General features: G+C 44.8%; 1 long non-coding RNA gene across 16 annotated transcripts in view; it reads left to right on the plus strand.

The window, feature by feature from the left end:
* LOC107526463 (uncharacterized) overlaps positions 1-18,117 on the plus strand; it is a 276,844-nt gene that overhangs the window by 205,984 nt on the left and 52,743 nt on the right. For all 16 annotated transcript variants that reach the window (XR_015715769.1, XR_015715774.1, XR_015715766.1 and 13 more), the window contains one exon: positions 12,451-12,555. This is a non-coding gene — a long non-coding RNA (uncharacterized LOC107526463). The remainder of the gene's footprint in view (positions 1-12,450; positions 12,556-18,117) is intronic.

Here is an 18,117-nt window from a genome sequence, read left to right on the forward strand (position 1 = left end):
GCCAGGAAATTGCTCCTTAAATATTTATTAACATCCGGTTTGTGGAGTATCGTTCAGATGTGTTCCAAGACACAGGCCCGTTGCTCCCAGGGAGGGCACATCAGGGCCACCTCGTTTCCTGCACCTCGGGGCCTGAAGCGGGGCAGAGCTGCTGCACGTAACGTCTCCGCCGGTGCCGAGATGGGACAGAGAAATGTGTCCGCGGGGCTCGCGTCTTCTCACGCGGCGCCAGGCCGAGAGGTTGCGCAGGCCTGTCGCCGCGGCTGTCACGGCGCGTGGTGGGTGAAATCGCATTCGGAGAGGTGGAGGCGCCTCCCCACGGCGTCCTCTGCCGGCGCGGGAAGAGCTGCTCGATGGGAGGGATCGGAGAGAAGCTTACGGACAGCTGAGGGACCGCCAGAGACAACTTCCACGGAGGCAGAGCTGTCCCGGGGGCTCCCCACGATCGCGAGCAGCTAGGACGCGTCAAAGCCGGTGATACCCCGAAAGTAAATGCCTCTCCCAAAGTGAATAAAGAAAAGTAGTATCTGTGAAATGATAAATATATTTTCATACACATATTTTATAATAGCAATATGTGTATATAACAACAGAATGCCCCTCGGATTCAGCTCTACCCTAATAATCAAATTTTAGTATATATTAAACTAAGGGCTAGAAATTGAAACATAACATCCATATTTACAGCAAGTTGGGAAATGATTTAATTGAAGTATTTCTACATTTTAGGTAGAAATACAAGATGGGGGGAAGGAAAGTAAGGGGGGAAGCTGCGAAAAATGTGCAATAAAAATGTGAAAAAATTCATTGCAGAATCCAACCAGTAATTATTACAAAGATTCGATCAACAAATCATTTACTTATGCACAAGAACTCTTCTAAAAATTTGTTAAGCTGCCGTGTGAGACTGTTTTTCAGTGAATTTTCTGAGCGTTTTACCCTCTGCCAGTAAAGACGGAGAAGTGGCTCCAAAGCTGGTGGATTCTCCCAAGCGCAAACCAAGTGTTTTGGTTTGTTTTGACGTCACGTTGCATTTGTATCTTACAAATCTCGGGCTAACTTATGGCTCTCATTTCTCTTAAAGCTCATCCAGAAAATACAGTTAAGTTGCCTCCATCTTTTTATTGTGGGTGCAAAACACACAGCATTTTCCTCCGTGGCTTGTTGGGGGAAGAGCGCGGTGGGAAGAGAGGAAGGGACGCATCCAAAGGCATTTGAATAAACTCGCCTGTACCCGTATCTATTTAAACTGCTCTGGCATTGATGAAACGTCCCAGTGTAGAAGTTTCAGCCTCTCGAGAGCCACGCCCCTAAGCGGCCCCGCGCAGGCCTGCGGCCTCTGGGCCTGGGAGCTGAGCCGCGTGGACGGGGCGGGCGGCGGGCGGCGGGTGGCACCGCCGTCTGCGGGGCGGCTCGAGGAGGCGGCTGAGCCCAGGCCGCGGTGAGCGCCTCGCTGCAGCAGCTGCCGGGGCCTTTACGGAACATCATAAATTCTAACTAATTAATCCAAAGTGTATTACAAATTATTTTCGTAAACTGCACATCGATCCTTAAGGGTTATTGGAACAGCTGAACTCGACGTCGTCGGCCCCATCTGCTGCGGCAGCTGCTTTGTTCCAATATGAATATTAAACGAATTTCGAAGGCAGTTCCCAGAATTGTAAGAAACATTTACAAAATGGAGAGAAGATGAGACTTTCCTGACGACCGGGAATCCTTTTTGATCTGTTTTGTCACGAGAGGTATTAAAAATATAACGCGTAACGCGCAAGGGCCCGGTGCCCCCCGTAACCGGGAGCCCGGGGCCACCCCGCCCGCAGGTTCCAAAGCACTCGGAGGCCACCCGTTGGCGTTCTTGGGACACGTTGGTTGAGTTTACCAGCTTCTTTCTCAAGGAACCATTTCAAGTTCGTTCACCACGTGTCGCTCTGGGACTCACGCTTTTCTTCTGATTTTGACGAAAGCGTTGGAGAAAAGGGAGTTGGGCAGATAGAAACTTACCACCTGTTCTCAGCGAGAGAACCCTCAAAATCCCGTTACCCATAAGGGGTCCCAGGCAGTGATTTTAAACAGACCGAAGCTCCCAAGAGAAGGTGTAAGGTGAAGGCACTGAAGGAACGCGCGTGGCGGGCGGTGGCCGCGTGCGGGAGGTTGCGGACGCGGGACGGTTCTCCCCGGGGAACGGGCTGCGAGCTGTGGCGGGAAGCGCGGCCCCGGGCAGGCGGGTCACCAGCTGTCTTCGTCACCCAGGGCACCGGTGGTCTGAGGCGGCAGGACGAGCGCTCAGAAGAGTTACGCAACATTTAGAAGCAACAGAATTGGTGTGAGATAAATCATTAAAATCCGGTGTCTAGTGACAAAGGAGAAAGCAGCAGGCCAGTTCCAACGGGTTTACTTTTATTCTCATTACAGTGGCGCGTTGCCCTCCGAGTAGTTCGCTTTCCTAGCAAAATGTACGCTCAGTCTTGTCTAACTGATGTTACTTTCTCATAATCTGAAAGAAGATGTTGTCTCTATTTAAGGGGGGACCATCAAAACCACCTAAAAGGAATAATACATTTGGGGGAAGAATACTTTTTTTATGATTGCTCATATAATTTTGTGAAAGCATATTTTATTTATGATTATAGTATAATTTTATTCTATTCCGTTAGAATCCCAAGCAATAAGTACAAGATAAATATTCTTGACTCTGACGGAGAGTCGAGAAGACCCATCGATGCGTTTCGTCTGGAGTATTGTTTTCATTCATTCTAAACATGTACTTTAATATTCACTAATTAAAATCTATGTGTGATAGGCAATGTGTCAGCGCATCTAATAGTCCATATGGGAAGAAAGTCAATTAAAAATATCATTTAAAATATGGAATTCCTACTAACTTTTATTGCCAGGAACTGAAGGATCCTATTACCCATAAACCTAAACTAATTTGGAATTAATAAAAGCCTAACTATTAATTCCTCAGGTAATACCCACATTAAAAATTGTTTTCCCTCAAGCATAGCATCATAGAAGAAAACGAAGTTTATGTTTCTAACTGCGTCATCCCTCCCGTGATAACAGATCGCCGTCTTTGTAAATCTATAGCCTGGTAGATCTATAAGAATAATTTCATAGCAGAAGTTGTAAATGACTCTGCTTCTGTGTTCTCACCATATTTTCTTCCAACTTCTTCTAATAATTCTGATTGTTTCCAGTTTCTAAAAGTAAGGTGCTATGTCTTTTTTTAAAATTATAGCGTTGCTGAAATTATAATAGATAGTTGAACGTTGAAGGAATGAAAGGAAGGCTGAGAGTGCTCAAAGGTACCGAAGTTCTGAATGGATAAAAAGCCGGGCGAGTTGGCAAGTCCCTGTTAGCCCAAGGAAGAGCTTTTTAATAATTAATAAAGGGAAGGGACAGGGACTTCCGTGTGGTTTTGGGCCAATGCCGTCCTTATTTCTCATTATGCATCGAGTAAGACTCAGTTATTTATGCTAATGGGCTCTGTGGATAATTTAAAATAATTTATTAGCTAGGCAATGGAATACATTTTTGTACTTACAAAATAACATGAAGGGCGCATGTGCTAGGAATTCACGATTCATCCAGATATTGCAAGACCTTGACAATTTACTTAAGAGAAGCAGATACCCACTTGCTCCCTGCCCCCCGGCTATAGAGGGGTGGATTTTCATTCCTGAGTAATAAGTAAGGCTACACTGAGCCATCCTTTTATATGTTTTTTTCCCAATGTTTTAAGAAGCTCTTTCAAGCTACTGGCCCTTTTCTGATAAAAGGAAAATGTTTCAGTTAATTCTTCATTCATTAAGAGACATTTTTTAACTCGGTGCTAAGAAACCCAGGTCTGAGCCCAGGTTCCAGCAGTTCCTAGCTAAACACGGTGGCTGGATTTCTCTGAGATTTTGAAATACCGGTTTGTTTTTTAAATAAATAATGATAATGTCTGTCTTGCATTTCGTTTTGAGGCTTCATTAAATTCGTGTATGAAAGGCCCTTTGCCCGGTGCATCCCAGATTCTGGTGCTTAGTCCAGGCCTCAGCATCATGCAAGGGTTGGTTCCTGAATTCAGAGGGAGGTTTGAGAATTATTCAAAGGCAGCCAGCTAGGTAAAGAGAAAAAATACAGTTTTGTCAAGTGTCAGAGTTTAAAAGTATTTGGATATGACCACCTATTCAAATGTATATTTATATACTATATATATGCCATATACTACGTATACTATATTTGTATATAGTGGATACATGTATATTGTGCCAAACAACTTTTTATTTAGTATATATATTATTTTTATATATACAGTACACATACACTTTTATTTTATATATATAACATTCAGTATGTATGTTATACTCATATATAGTGACGTGTATTTATATATGGCCTATACATACACTATAAACACAGCTTACTTAGTACAGATAGTTAATATATATGCACTATGTAGTGTGGATGGGGGGGTGAGTTTGGGGAGGGGGAGGGAATTGTCGTGGCCCCTGCTATTGGAGCATTTTAAAAACAGGCAGCTCCCAACAATAAAAATGTTTTTTAAAAGTCCTTCAGTAACATGATTTTAAGGCAGCAAAATTCAAAGAATTCTGTCTTCTTTGACCTGAGCCCTGAGTAGCAAGAGCTAAATATCATCTTCCCGCTTAGCATGGCCCTGCCTGACTTTCATCACGTCACAGACAGTCCACTGTCCCCCTTTCCCAGGTCAGGGCCGCACAGCCCCGGCCAGGCCACGAAACCGGCAAGTTGAGGTTAGCCTTTTGTCTGGGAGCTACTAGGAGCATCCACCGGGGTCCGTGTCACAGCTTCTGTGCACCTGAAACCCGACTGCGACATGTCTTCAAAATACCTAACGTATCGAGGTGAAACAGATTCCATCAATGCCTCCACTCAGCGAGTATTTATTCTCTGTTCAGAAAGTATTAAATAAGAAGTTACTAGCGTCACTACAGATGAAAATCCAATTATAAATTTACATTTCAGGGAGGACTTTCTGTCCATCCCAATGGCTGTTGAAAGAAATTGACGATATCTGCTTTCACCAAACTGCCCCATAAAATGTTATTGGCTGTGCAGAGAAAATGTATTAGCCTGGTGTTTTTCTCTGGATGGAAAATTTTCCCTCTTACTGGCAGCCGTTCCTTTAAGATTTTCTTCCAAAAATTACCACTAAGGACTTGTACAGATTGAATTGCAGGCGATTAAGTTTCTGAGACTATAAACCTACTTTGAAATATTGCAGAACAAGTAAAACTCTAAACACCAATAAAACACTGCGGTTGAGAAATGGACTGACTTACGGCCTTTTGGACTGAAAGGATAGATTTTGGAACATGCTCCAAAGATGACTAAGTTAAAGGCTGTTGACTTTCGTGCATAACTTCAGTGAGATGCACGTTTAAAATACACATTTTCACCCAACTTATAGGAATACATAGGCCACGTTTTCAGAAAGCTTAATTCTGTATACGAGAAAGAAATTTAAAGTTAATTATATACGGTAAAAAACCCCTAAATTGATTGATACCATAGATGCCTATAAATACCAAATCAGCGATGATTCTGGGCGACCAGGACTTACTGTTGGTGTCTTAACTGACGCGGTCCACACAGAACCGTGTCCGCGTATCCCAGTGAGCCACTGGCATTCCCCGAAGCCCAGGTCAAGCTTGTTCACACCCCGCCCTCTTTTTAAATTTTGCAAACACCTTCTCCTTTCTCTCCCCCACTTCAAGCGTCAGGGTTATAACATGGGGCACGTTCATGAGATGGACATTTCCTGTTGCTGTTCACTTGTGAAAGCAGTTTCGGCTGAAAGGCAGTGACCAGGGAGCTGTGCGTTTGAGGCCGTCGGCAGCGGCCTCCCAGCGCTGGCCGGGCGGGACTGCTAATGAGGACGGGGCTGCTGTCTCGGTTCCTCCCAGGTAGCCGCAGGGATGGGTGCTGCCGTTAACTCGCAAACCTTTCACCACTGACACGCTCGGGCGCGGGCGGCGGGGGCTTTGCTGCCGTCGAGCCCCACGCTTCTCGTCGCAGAAGCTCCGTCCGCTTCTAACGTTCGACGACCGGGTCACTGTTTGAAGGCAAAGGACCCTTTCATAGGCCAAGAGCTTCTGTTGTTGTTTGTTTCTGTTTTCAGAATTTTAAGCGTCCGATTCTGAAACCACAAGAAAGTAGGAGTTTCTGCCTCAGCCGGAGTCCAACAAAGCCCCCCCCCCCCCCCGGGGGGCACATCCAACCAACCAAACAGCGGCCGGGCCGGGGCGGTGATGACTCTGGAAGCAGGCGGCCCCGCCGTCAGAGGGCAGTGAACCTGGGGGCGGGGGCGAGGAGGGCACGGGGCCCCCCCTCATGCAGGTTGGGGGTTTCACCCGCCAGGCCCGAGGGGCGATGTCCCAGCGAACTCGGCATCGGGTTGGTCAAGAAGAGAAGGGGACGGCGTTTGTCTCTGTGGGGACAGCGGGAGGCCAGACCCCGGAGCCACTGTGCAGGTCCAGGTCTGCCTGACCTCCCGCCTGGCTCTCCACGCCCAAGAGGAAACTTCAAAATATGTTCCTTGGAGAAGGTTTTACCCCATCGAGCTGTGTCTATGAAACTGTATTTTCTGAACGAAATATCAGGATGTATCATCGAACTGAAGGTGACAGTCTTTGGAGATCTCTTCTTATACCTGCTTTTATTAAATTCTTGTTTTTTCCGAGACATAAATATCAGTCCTCGGGCACGAGAGTAGATTCTTACCTGAGCTCCGACCGCATCCCCTCCACCTGCCGTGAAACTCGCTCTGTTGATTAACTTCTCGGGCTCGTATATTCAGCCGCAGAAAACTTATTTCTATGTGTCATTTATCCTCAAGCATAAGGATTCATAGAAATAAGGCACAGGCTGCCTTGCGGTACCCACGGCTGAAATGGTGACTGGCGTCTATGGAAATATTGTTTCGGGGGGAAAATATATGGTTTGTCTGCTCATTGACTCTTAATTGTTAATTTTATATAGTTTTATTTTGGGGGAAATATAACACAAAGCAAAACAAACATTAAACAAAAACAGAAAAATCCCTCCAGCATAGAAGAGCCTAGAATTACAAAGTGAAGTTTAATTAAAGATTTTTAAATAAAAATATTAAAATTTACAAAATTGAAAAAAACTAACAAGGAATTCAGTGGGGGGATTGATTGATATCGTGTGTGTTGTCCTAATTACAACTTAATTTAACGGAGTGCAAAAAATGTTATGATATAAAACCAGCAGACAGATGCCAGCTTAAGTCTTAAATATGTTTAACAAACAAACAAAAAGCCTTCCCAGGCCACACAGTAGGTGCTCTACAGGGTCCACTCAAGCTCAGCAAAGCGTGGAGCGTGTGGCTTGCCTGTGGCATCTCGGTAATAATTTTCTGGTTAAAGAACCAAGATGATAAGTGGAGATCATTCCAATTTTAGGAGAATGACTGATATCACAGTGACCAAATGACTATATTCTAGATTAGCATGTAGAAGAGACCGGTTTAAACAACGGATGTAAAGCACCCTTGTTTCCCTCAGAATATTTAATGTGTGCTGTTTAGCTACAGATTTGGCAATTTCTTACTCTTCTGTTTCTTTATTTAACTTCTACTTCCTTAAAAACAAAATTCTATCGGGCCAACTGCCACTTTGGGTCATTCACAGTGACCCAGAGATTCCTGAGGTCTCAGAGAATCGTCTTTTAACTACCTCTTTATTTTCGAAGTTTATTTCTCAGCTGCATGTATATAATGCAGAGAATGCATCCAGAAATGGAAAATTTAGATTAAACTGCTCAACTCAGAACCGCTTCTGTTGGCTTGGCCTTTATAAAATTCAAAATGTCATCATCATCATTATTCTCAATGGAACTGATCAATAAAATAAATCCATAACTCACCTCTGTTGCCTTGCAGAAAATATCCCAAACATACCATAGCAATGAAAACGCAATGAGTCTTTGGATTCTGCGTCTACGGGCCTCGGTGTTTTTTTCCTACTTCAGAATGCCTGTTGAAAGCTCCTGGAACAACTGCATTTCGGAAATGACTCCTCAAAAATGCTGTTCGATGTAAATAACATGTGCAATCTGGTATATTGTGTTGACATGATCCAGACAGTTGGCCATAGTATTTTGTAAGGTTTATCTGGAAATAGGTTAAATTCTTAATCATGGGATACTCTATTCAGAAATGTTATTTAATAGGCACAATTTGTGGAATGAAATTCTCTGATGAGCTAATTATTCGAATGAAAAGAGAGTCGTTCTATATACCATTTCTAAATTACCTTCAAAATATTGCAATCCAAGCATTTCAGACAGATTATTAACACATAACATTTTAATTATAAAAGTACCTATGTAAGCATAGCACAGTGAAGATGTAATATAGGCAATAAAATCTTAAAATAGTTATATGTTACCATACTCATATCAACATTAAATGGCTTTGGGTAGGTGGTAGAGTTGAAGTGAATCCTAACTTGGAGATAAAATAAGCATTCTTGGCTAAGATTATCATATATCCTAAATACACAGAGTGGCCCAAAAACTCTATACACATTTTAATAGCTGATAGTTCAATTTTGAAACCGAGATGTATTTTAATAAACACTGCCTTTATAATTACTCAAAGTGTGTGTATACATGTTTGGGGGAAACTCTATATATTTAAATGTATAATTTAATTCAGATTTGTGCACCCACCATTATTATGTTTAAATAAAACTTATTTTAATAGGAAATTGCAGGAGTAATAACCTGCAGTTTCTCCTTGGAAGTACTTGATAATTCACCTCTGTCATATTAGACACGGAAAAGCTTGTGTTTATTTGCCTGTTAGTAATAATATCCGCAGGCCAGGTGCTCAGAGCGCCTGCCGGGTAATATGCTGCAAATAATGCCACATAGGAGACCAGCACAGCGTCTGTCTCTAAGGCGCTTTACAGCCCTGATATTTTAGGATGAGCTCCAGAGATAATCCCCCAGAATAATGTTCTCACTATGATATTTTTTATTAAAAATAAATAAAGTGAACACCTCTCACTGATTTTATCTCTTTCCAATTTTTTTGTAAAGTAAATAACTGGTGATCATAGTCTCTACTCACGGATGTGCCAGATTTTATTCTGTAGTTTTCAGTCACTAAAATACATATTTTTTTTAACATGACGCGGGCCCGTATCACTGGCAGAAGATCAGCGCCTCGTATTCTAATTCTACCCAAAAGAAGATTTCCTTTTATGATGGGAAGCGGATTGTTTAATTCTGTCCCCCAACAGTTGGCATCCAGAGAAAGAAAATGTTTCCCTGCGTTGATAAAACATCTGATAAGCTTCAAAGTCAAAATGAGGTGCTTGCTGAGTAAACTATGAAATTACCATTTTCATTTCAGGAGTGAGCGGCGGGCGGATGGCCCCCCTGTAAAGTGTGCGCATTGTTTGGACAAAGGGGGGGGGTGGACCAAGGCCCCGAGGTGGGTCTTGGCCGCCGTGGGAAACGGAGGTTGGTCCACCCGAGAGCACCGAGGGTGGTGGAGCTCAGCTGACGTCACAGGAGACCAGGGTCATGAGTTAAATGAGTCGCAGGTGACTTTCGAATCTAATAGTTCCCAGTGCAGCAGCCTTTAAGCATCTTTCACCTGCGGGGCTTCAGAGGAAATATACATGTTATATTAGTTTTAATTTGATTTTGTTCTGAATGCAACTTGATTTGCCACCAATGTAAGTTATTATATAGCTAATGTTTGCCATTGTTGGTTAATTATATATGAAAGTACTTTTTAAATAGTCTTATTAGCAGTCAATTATTAAGAATCATATTTACTTTAATTAAACTTTATTCAGATTACATTGACGTTAGAAGATAAAGTCTAGTGCACAGTTGACAGACATATACTAGAGTTCAACCAAACGCAGCCGGCCACAGCTTTGGCCGCCCGGCGAGGCCCGGAGAGACCGTGCGCAGGCCGCCGACGCTCCCGCCCCCCTGCCGGCCGCAGAGCGCGTGTTCTCCCTGGGCCTAAGGTGCAGCGACATCCTGACGGCAGCCGCGCTCGCGGACGGAATGCCGCCTTTCTGTTCGTCCCCAGGTGACTACACCCCGTGGTTTGACTTTGTATTTATGCTTCAGGTTCCTCACTGGATGTAGAGACGAGATCCCTTTATTTTATATTGTTATTACCTGGTGGGTACACCGCTCACAGCGTGGTTAAAATGACAACCAAGTGTTGTGCTTTCTATGTATCAGAAATCAATACTTGTAACAGAGGAAATGAAATCAATGCCCGGCTGATGTAACATCTCAAATTTTTCTAATTACATCAGCTCCCAGCCCGGCACGGAATGGACGTGCCATAAATACGTTCTGACGAGTAAACGCGGGTGAGAGAGGACACGGGACGTGCGGCCAGGACACTGCCTTCAGCCGCTCACGAGGGATGAGTGGGTACCGTTTATTAATACGCTTTGTAAAATTTTAAATCCAAGCCAGTGGAAAATTTTATTAGCAAGTATTGCAGTTGGGTACATACTGCAAAGTGTCCTTTGTTTTTTTAATGTAAAATATTTACTCACATTATAAGAAAATGTAAAGGTGCTACAAGAACATCTATTTTAAACCCACAATTATTTTAAAAGGTGAAAAAAAAATTACAAAAGAAAGTTATAGAAAGACCAGAATCCACGAGACCTCTGATCAATTAGACTATTAAAAATGTATGTTTTTATTTGTCTTGGCTCGGAGGCATTTGGGTGGCCTCAGGTCCGAGAAATGACTTTTCCATTTAGTGCCCGAGCGTCCTTTGAAGTCCTTTCGGCCAAATCCCGTTTATCCCGCCCCGACGCACCTTCACCCGGGAAGGCGGGCGCTCGGGCGCAGCTGAGTGTAGCCTGCAGCCCCGCTGGCAGCTGAAGGCCAGGCCTCCTCCACCCTGCAGGCCCGAGAGGAGCGGCACCCGGCCCGGGCTGTGCTGGGGCCGTGACCGTGGCCGTGACCGTGGCCGTGACCGTGACCGTGACCGTGACCGTGACCCTGTCCGGGCGCCCAGGCCCTGCACAGGGTAAGACACACGCTTGGCTCCCCCTTAGCCACTGAGGGCGCCCCTGTGCTATACTGGGGGCAAAACCTGTGATATGAACGTTGGCAGCATCACCACAGTCAAGGTACTGAACGCACCCGCCCCCTCCCAGAGCCTCGTCTCCCTTTGTGGGGTGTGTGTGTGCGTGTGTGTGCGTGTGTGCGCGTGTGTGCGCGTGTGCGTGTGCGTGTTAAGAACATTTAACATGCGATCTCTCTTTGCACGTTTTTAAATGAACGCTACCTACTGTTAGCGACGGGGTCTTTTGTTTCTTTTGCACTAAACGCACAAGTGCCATGCAGCCCGGCGACGGCACTGTTCGGCATTTGCCCCGACAGTTAGAGACCGAGCCTCCCACCGGGCCGGGCGTGAACGCCTGTGGCCCTCCGGCCTCGGCAGCGCTAGGAACCAGGCGGCCGGCGGCCAGAAAACCGCGGAACAGCCTGGGCTGGGCCGGACCTCGGAACGCTGCCCAGCGGCAAACACGAGCGGCGTTGACACAGCAGCCACCTCGGCGGCTCTGCCGAGATTCCAGCGGGAAAAGACAGCCCCAAACGTCGCCAACTGTATGTTCATTTCTGGCAGAATTACAGAGATGGACAGGAATTCAGTGGCTACCAGGGGTTTAGAGGGGGGGCGGCGGCAGGGGGGCGGGAGCGTGTTTATAAAAGGGCATCGTGAGGCCCCTGTGGTCCTAGAAGGTCCCGCATCTCAGCCGGGCGGATGCAACGGCCGTCGGTGCCCCCGTCCCACCGTGCGTGGGAACTTACAGTTATCACCTCGAACTTTCTGAGATGTACAAGCCGTGTCTCCTACCCACGCGTGGCCGCGAGTGCGTGTCCCTGTGCCGTGGGCGTGGGCAGCCTCCCAAACACCAATGGGTTCAGCCGCCGTCCGAGGGCCGCGTGTCAGCCGGCAGATCCTGCCTCTCGGAGACGGGGCTTTATCTCCTGTGCGCTGCGTTCAGCTCTGCATTTAAAATCGCTCCTGTTCTCTTATTCAGCGTGTCTGTGTGTCTGTAATGAGATTTCTTCCCATTATCCTGGCCCCGTGGACGGCTGGATCCGACGACAATGCGCACAGTTCTTGCTCGAATTCGTTTGTACAGAATTAAATTTAAAGCAGAAGCTTCCAAGGACGTGACTGTCGGTCGTTGACGTTAGGCGACTAGACTTCTTTCCATTTTTTTCAGCTTTCCCTGGACACGATGCTTTATTATTGCTACACATTCATAATAGGATAGGCCATAAGAGCTTTTCAATTTCCCGTTCAAAGTTTCCAAAAGCTCGTGTCAGATTCATGATAAATATTTCCATCAAAATCTTGTGAAAGTACTTCTTTGTGCCTTTCAGGAAGAATCCCTCCCCCACGCGTGGGAGCCAGCGAGCAGCAAAGGGGCCACGTGAGCGAACCAGCGCTTCTCAACAGGAATGGAGGGGAAATGCTGTTTAGTGTAGGTAAGTATTAAAATGCTTTTTAAAAAATATTGTTAATTAATATAATCTTAGCTTCGATGATGTGAAAGTTTTTACTCTGTACTTACCCTAATCTAGTGGATTCCAGTTGCAAATACGTTTCCAAATATACCTGAAGGTTATTATGCGTCTCCATTGCTGCTCTAAAATGTTAATAGGATAAAACATTGTTGGGATAAACATTCTAATTCTTATGCCTGGAAGCTGTGGTTGGTTTAAAAGGTGCAAAAGACCCCCTTTAAAAAGGTCCGTGATACATACAGAAAAAGGTATTAAACTTGCAATGTATCCGACTGACGGTCAGGTGATATTTGTGCTGTGATTCAAAGGTAATGTCAGTAAGATGCTTAAGTGTGTTATTGGAATCTTGACATGCATATGTGTAAAATGCCCATTTACATCATTATTATGGTGATATCATGGTCTTAGTGGCCCAGTTTCAACAGGCTTACTCTCCTTTAAAATCTAAGCATCCCAACCTCAACCAAAAGCAGGTCATAATTATAGGCGGGACCTTGAACAGCAAAAAATATATTGAGCTCTTGTTGTGCACTAGACATAGGCTAGACTTAAACTATATTAAAATTAAAAATTCTTGTTCATCCAAACAAACTCTTAAGAGATTAATTTTTTTAAACCCACGAAGTGGGAGGAGGTACTTGCAATACTTACATATGATAAAGGACTCATATCCAGAACATATAATGAATTCTTTTTAATGAATAAGTGAAATGCAGACAATCCAATAAAACATTGACTACTATACATCTTATACTTTTAAAATTACTTTTATTATTTTATAACATTATTGCTCACAATCTCAAATGTACTTGCAATATATTGCCCAATTTATATTAAGGACCTATCTAAGCTATACCCACCTATGGGTAACAAATTTCAAAACATTTTTGGATTGCCCTTATCATCCTTAATATTCTCCTTCACTGAAATTATTTTATTTCCTTTGGGTCACAGTGTGACTCTAATTTATCACGTGAAGCTCATGAGGTTCAAATCAGAACAGGCTAGATCCTGTGACGCCCAGACCGGCATGTATCAGGTTATGAGATGAACGTGAGCTTCTGCGCGTGCCTGGGAGCCGAGAGGCAGCTTTCGGGGCCCTTCAGCTGGTCTGTTAGGAGCGGTGTAGCCGCTGAGCCTGCTCTTCAGCTCTGTTCGGAGCAGGCACAGGCGGAAGGAGCCCTGCTTCTCCCGGGCGAGGGCCGGAACCTGCGCACCAGCGCCGAGGGGGTGTTGTTACAAAGGAGCCCGGATGTCTGGGGGGAAACGAAAGGTTTTGAAGTCTATGCTGCTGGATCATGAGACTGAACTTCAGATTATGAATTAATGCTGAACTAATCATGTCTTTTATGAATTTTTAAAACATATTTCATTCTGTTTCTGATATTTCTCTTTCCAAATATATAGCCATTTTGCCCTTCTAAAAATAACAGAACAAATCTATTTCTGGTCAAAATTAAAGTCAAGAGTTTGGCTCAATAATGCAAATAATGAAAGACTCTCTTAATTGATATATACAGTTGTGATCATCTGTGTCTTATTCTCTGCATGTCGTACTTTTATAAAAAGTTAATAAAAATGTCAGCATTCAGGTTCCAGAATACACCCGAAGACCTCTTAACATTGATCTTTAACTTTAAAGCTTTTCGGCCCCCAGTGCGTTCTTCACGTCACGGATGTTTTCTCTCTCCTGCAGTATTGCCGACGCAAGCACGTGCCACAGTCATGCTTCCAACACAGTTTACTTTGGTCTGTTCATCTGTCCCTTTTGAGGACAATTTAAAGCCCAGAGTAATTTAATGGAAAAGTTAAAAATATTTGGAACGGTAATCCCTCCCCAGGCGTTCTACACGGATCTTTTAAACAACCGTCCGTAAAATGGTTATATTCTTGATAACCCAGCAGGGAGCATGTGTGTATATGTTCGCACCGTAATGCAATGAGAATAGAACGGGAGCGCTTAGTAGTGTTCTTCACGATGTCTCGTGGGCACGTTGCCAAAATGCTCAAGCAAATGGCTTTCCGTACCCTTTTCTACCGAGTCCATATTAGCAATTTTCCTAAAAGCATCTTACGCGGTCCCGAGGGTCGTGGAAGCATCTTTGCCGGGAACAGAGTGAGCCGATGTGGAGTATCGATCCTCCGCGTCCCCCGGTTAGTCACACCTGGCATGCAGAGCAGCCCCGCTGTCCCTGGTATCTGCCGAGTCACAATGACGGGTTAACAGGCACCTTAAAAGATGCTGCTCGTAGGCTGGGTCCCTGCGGCACCGGGGAGACGGAGAGGGTGGTGTCAGTCATCTTCCAGAAACCCTGCCGAGGACAAATCGAATCTGCCTCTTTCCCGATGTTTTCCTGGGAAAGCAGCCCACTTACAGAGACCTAAGCCAGCCTTCCTGTCCCTGGTCTCGCCGCCGATGACAGTGGAGCCCCCCATTCTCCGTGATGGGACCAGGCATCTGCTGCGAACAGATGCCCCCGCCCGGTCACACACGGCAGGTGACGGCAAAGCAGAATGCCATTCCCAGTCCTCAGGGTTGACTGAGTTGGATGCACCTTCTGTGAACATGCTGCTTAATTTTGTGGGAGTTGACTGCATTTCGGAGAATTTTCATGCTTCTGAGAATAGTTTAATGGTTCCTAATGCACTGAGGTACATCAGGATTTCTTGATTTCTGGCTTATATTTTGTCTTCAGGCTAACTCACTCACATCTGGCAGTTTCGGTTTCAAGGGCCCCTTACCTCGTGCTACAGATTTCCAAAGCTCACTTTTGCTCTAGATTTACAGATAATATGGAAGTTAGGCATCCCGATGCTATGCTCTCCAGCATTTTTAGGACCTAACTTGTATATTTATATAATTGGTCTCTTTATAATTAAAATCCTGGCATCAGACTTTCCATTGAAAACTACTTAAAGGGATTGGCAAATAATATTTATAAATATACCCACTAATATATATACACATTTATGTATTTGTATATCATATATATAATATATACACATATAATGTGTGGATATAATGTATATATGTGTGTGTATATATCTATACACATTAATACATAGATATATTGACTATATATGTTATGCATTTACAAGTCAAGAATACCAAGAATTAATTACTGGCAAAGACCAGAATCTAGATTCTCCTACAGATTTCCAAGAGAGCACAATCCTGCCAGCGCCTTGATTTTAGATTTCTAGACTCCAGAACTGAGACAGTTACTTTCTGTTGTTTTGAACTACCCACGTGTGGTATTTCATTATGGCAGCCACACAAAACTAATACATATGCTCACTCTGTTGGTATGAAAAAATGGGGGGGGGGGGTACAATAGGCAGTGTAACCTTCAGAAAGGACCTGAAATATGGGCAGATAAAGGCTTTGAGCCTTTCAAGAACCTGTGCTTCTTGCTTTTATAACTAAAAATTAAGAGATTCAGGAAGACCCTAAATAAATAGGTAGATATACAACGATCATGGATTGGAAGACTTGATATCATTGCCTGTTTCTCCCAAAATGATTCAATATAATCTCACTCAAAGCTCAGCAAGCTTCTTTACAGAAACTGACAAATGAATTTTAAGTCACCTTCAAACACAAATACCCTAGAATAGCCAGAATACTCCTAAATTTAAACAAAGAGAGAGAATCAAAGTAATTGACTGAGAGCTCAATAATAGAGATAGTGCCTATCAGGGTAAAGAAAAAATATATATCAATAGGAGAGAAGGTGGAATATAGAAATAGACTCAAGCATACAGGAGTGTTTTGTTGTTGTTTTTTATAAAAGTTTCTAAGGCAATCCAACAGTAAAGTGAGATTCTTTTTGAAAAATAGATCTGGAACACCTGGATGTCTTTATAGAAAAAAGAAAAAAAAAAAGACTCTCACACTCTAACATACTTCAGAGGCAAAAAATAATTCATAGTGAGCCATGAGCCTAAAGATAGCTAACATTATAGAGCTTAATGCAGATACATAACCAAACGTGTGTGTGAGCTCGAGGGAGATTTCTTGGCCTCCTGAAGACACTAACCATTGAAGAGAAGCTGGCAAACATCAAAATATTTACTGCTGTTGGGAACATAAAAGAATACACCGTCTTGAAGAACTCTGGGGTGATTTCTTGTAAAGTTAAACCCATATCTGGCCAGTGACTCGGCAGTTTTGTTTCAACTGTTTCCCCAAGAGACGTGGAACTCGTGCCGACGAGAGCGCCTCAAGTTGCCTCATTCGTAAAGTCCAAAAAGAAAAAATGAGCATCACAGGATATTGGATACGTGTATATTTTTGTGTAATAATGGAAGAGCGTGACCTCCCGACGATGCATGGCCGCAACGTGGGTGAATCTCAAAATTGTTATGTCGCGTGAAAAAAGGCCGACAGAATGTCATGCATCCAGGTCCCTGTTTGAATTCTAAGAACAGCAGAGTTAATCCCTGTGGGGAAATTCAAAGTGGCTCCCCCTTGGGCTAAACGTGGGCGAGCGTGGGCCGGGAGAGGGGACAGGGCCCTTCCCGGTGACGGGGTTGATACGCGTCTTCCAGTGAGAGGCAGTTACGTGGGTTTGTAGCTTCATCCAGACTCATCAAGCTGAACATCTAAGACCTGTTGTGCCCTTTATTGTATAAAAATGACCATTCGGTTTTAAAAAAAATCAAATAGCCGAGCAAACATCTTCCCCCGCTTTTATTCTGATTATACTAGAGCCCAGGGCACGATTTCACAGCTCGAGGAAGTGAGGTAAAAATAATAATTTCCCTGGACTCTGCGCAGCGAAGGGACGACTTTATTAAGCCCATAAAGTACGCGGTAGGTGGGGGCCGTGCCCTTGTCCAGATGAGCATCTGCCGCCCCAGAGCCGGCAGCCGAGGGCGTCGCCAGGGGACTGTGCCGGTCGCCGCCGGGGCCGCGGGGCAGGCCCAGGGCCCCCGCAGCGCCCGGCCCGCTGATCTCCGCGGAGGACGCGCTCGGGCTCGCTGTTCGGGGCTCTGTTCATCTTCCAAGGTGCCCAACACAGAGCGGCGCGGCCTCGCGGCGCCGAAGAGAGAAGAGTGGGAAACAAGCCTGCCGCCCTTCCCTCGGCGTTTCAGTCAGAACACGAAGAAAGCGGGAGCTGGGCCCGGTTCCGAAGAACCCACAGGGACGAGCAGGCGTTTGTTCCATTTTCCCGGGGCTGGCGCGTCATGTGCCAGGCAGGCAGGAGCCCAGGACAGCTGGAAGCGGCTCCCAGAGGCGACCGGGGAGATGTTATACCCCAAACACCTCGCTCCTGGTGTTGGAAAGACTCCCAAACGCGACCAGTGGGGGACATTAGATCTGAAATAACCGCCATGCCTCTCCGTTTAGAGACTAAATCTGCGTTTAAGGGGAACCCATCCATGCAAGTGCACTGTGATTTAAATTAAGCGAAATTAGTGGCATGTGGCAGGTGGCCTGATTGAGTGGACTTTTTTTGGCATTTTGTACAAAATAGCAATTGTGCTGTAACCAGGCTGAATGTACTTTGTGAAGACGTC

This window comes from Miniopterus natalensis, chromosome 16 (genome assembly GCF_054644295.1).
Source record: "Miniopterus natalensis isolate mMinNat1 chromosome 16, mMinNat1.hap1, whole genome shotgun sequence".
Taxonomy (NCBI): domain Eukaryota; kingdom Metazoa; phylum Chordata; class Mammalia; order Chiroptera; family Miniopteridae; genus Miniopterus; species Miniopterus natalensis.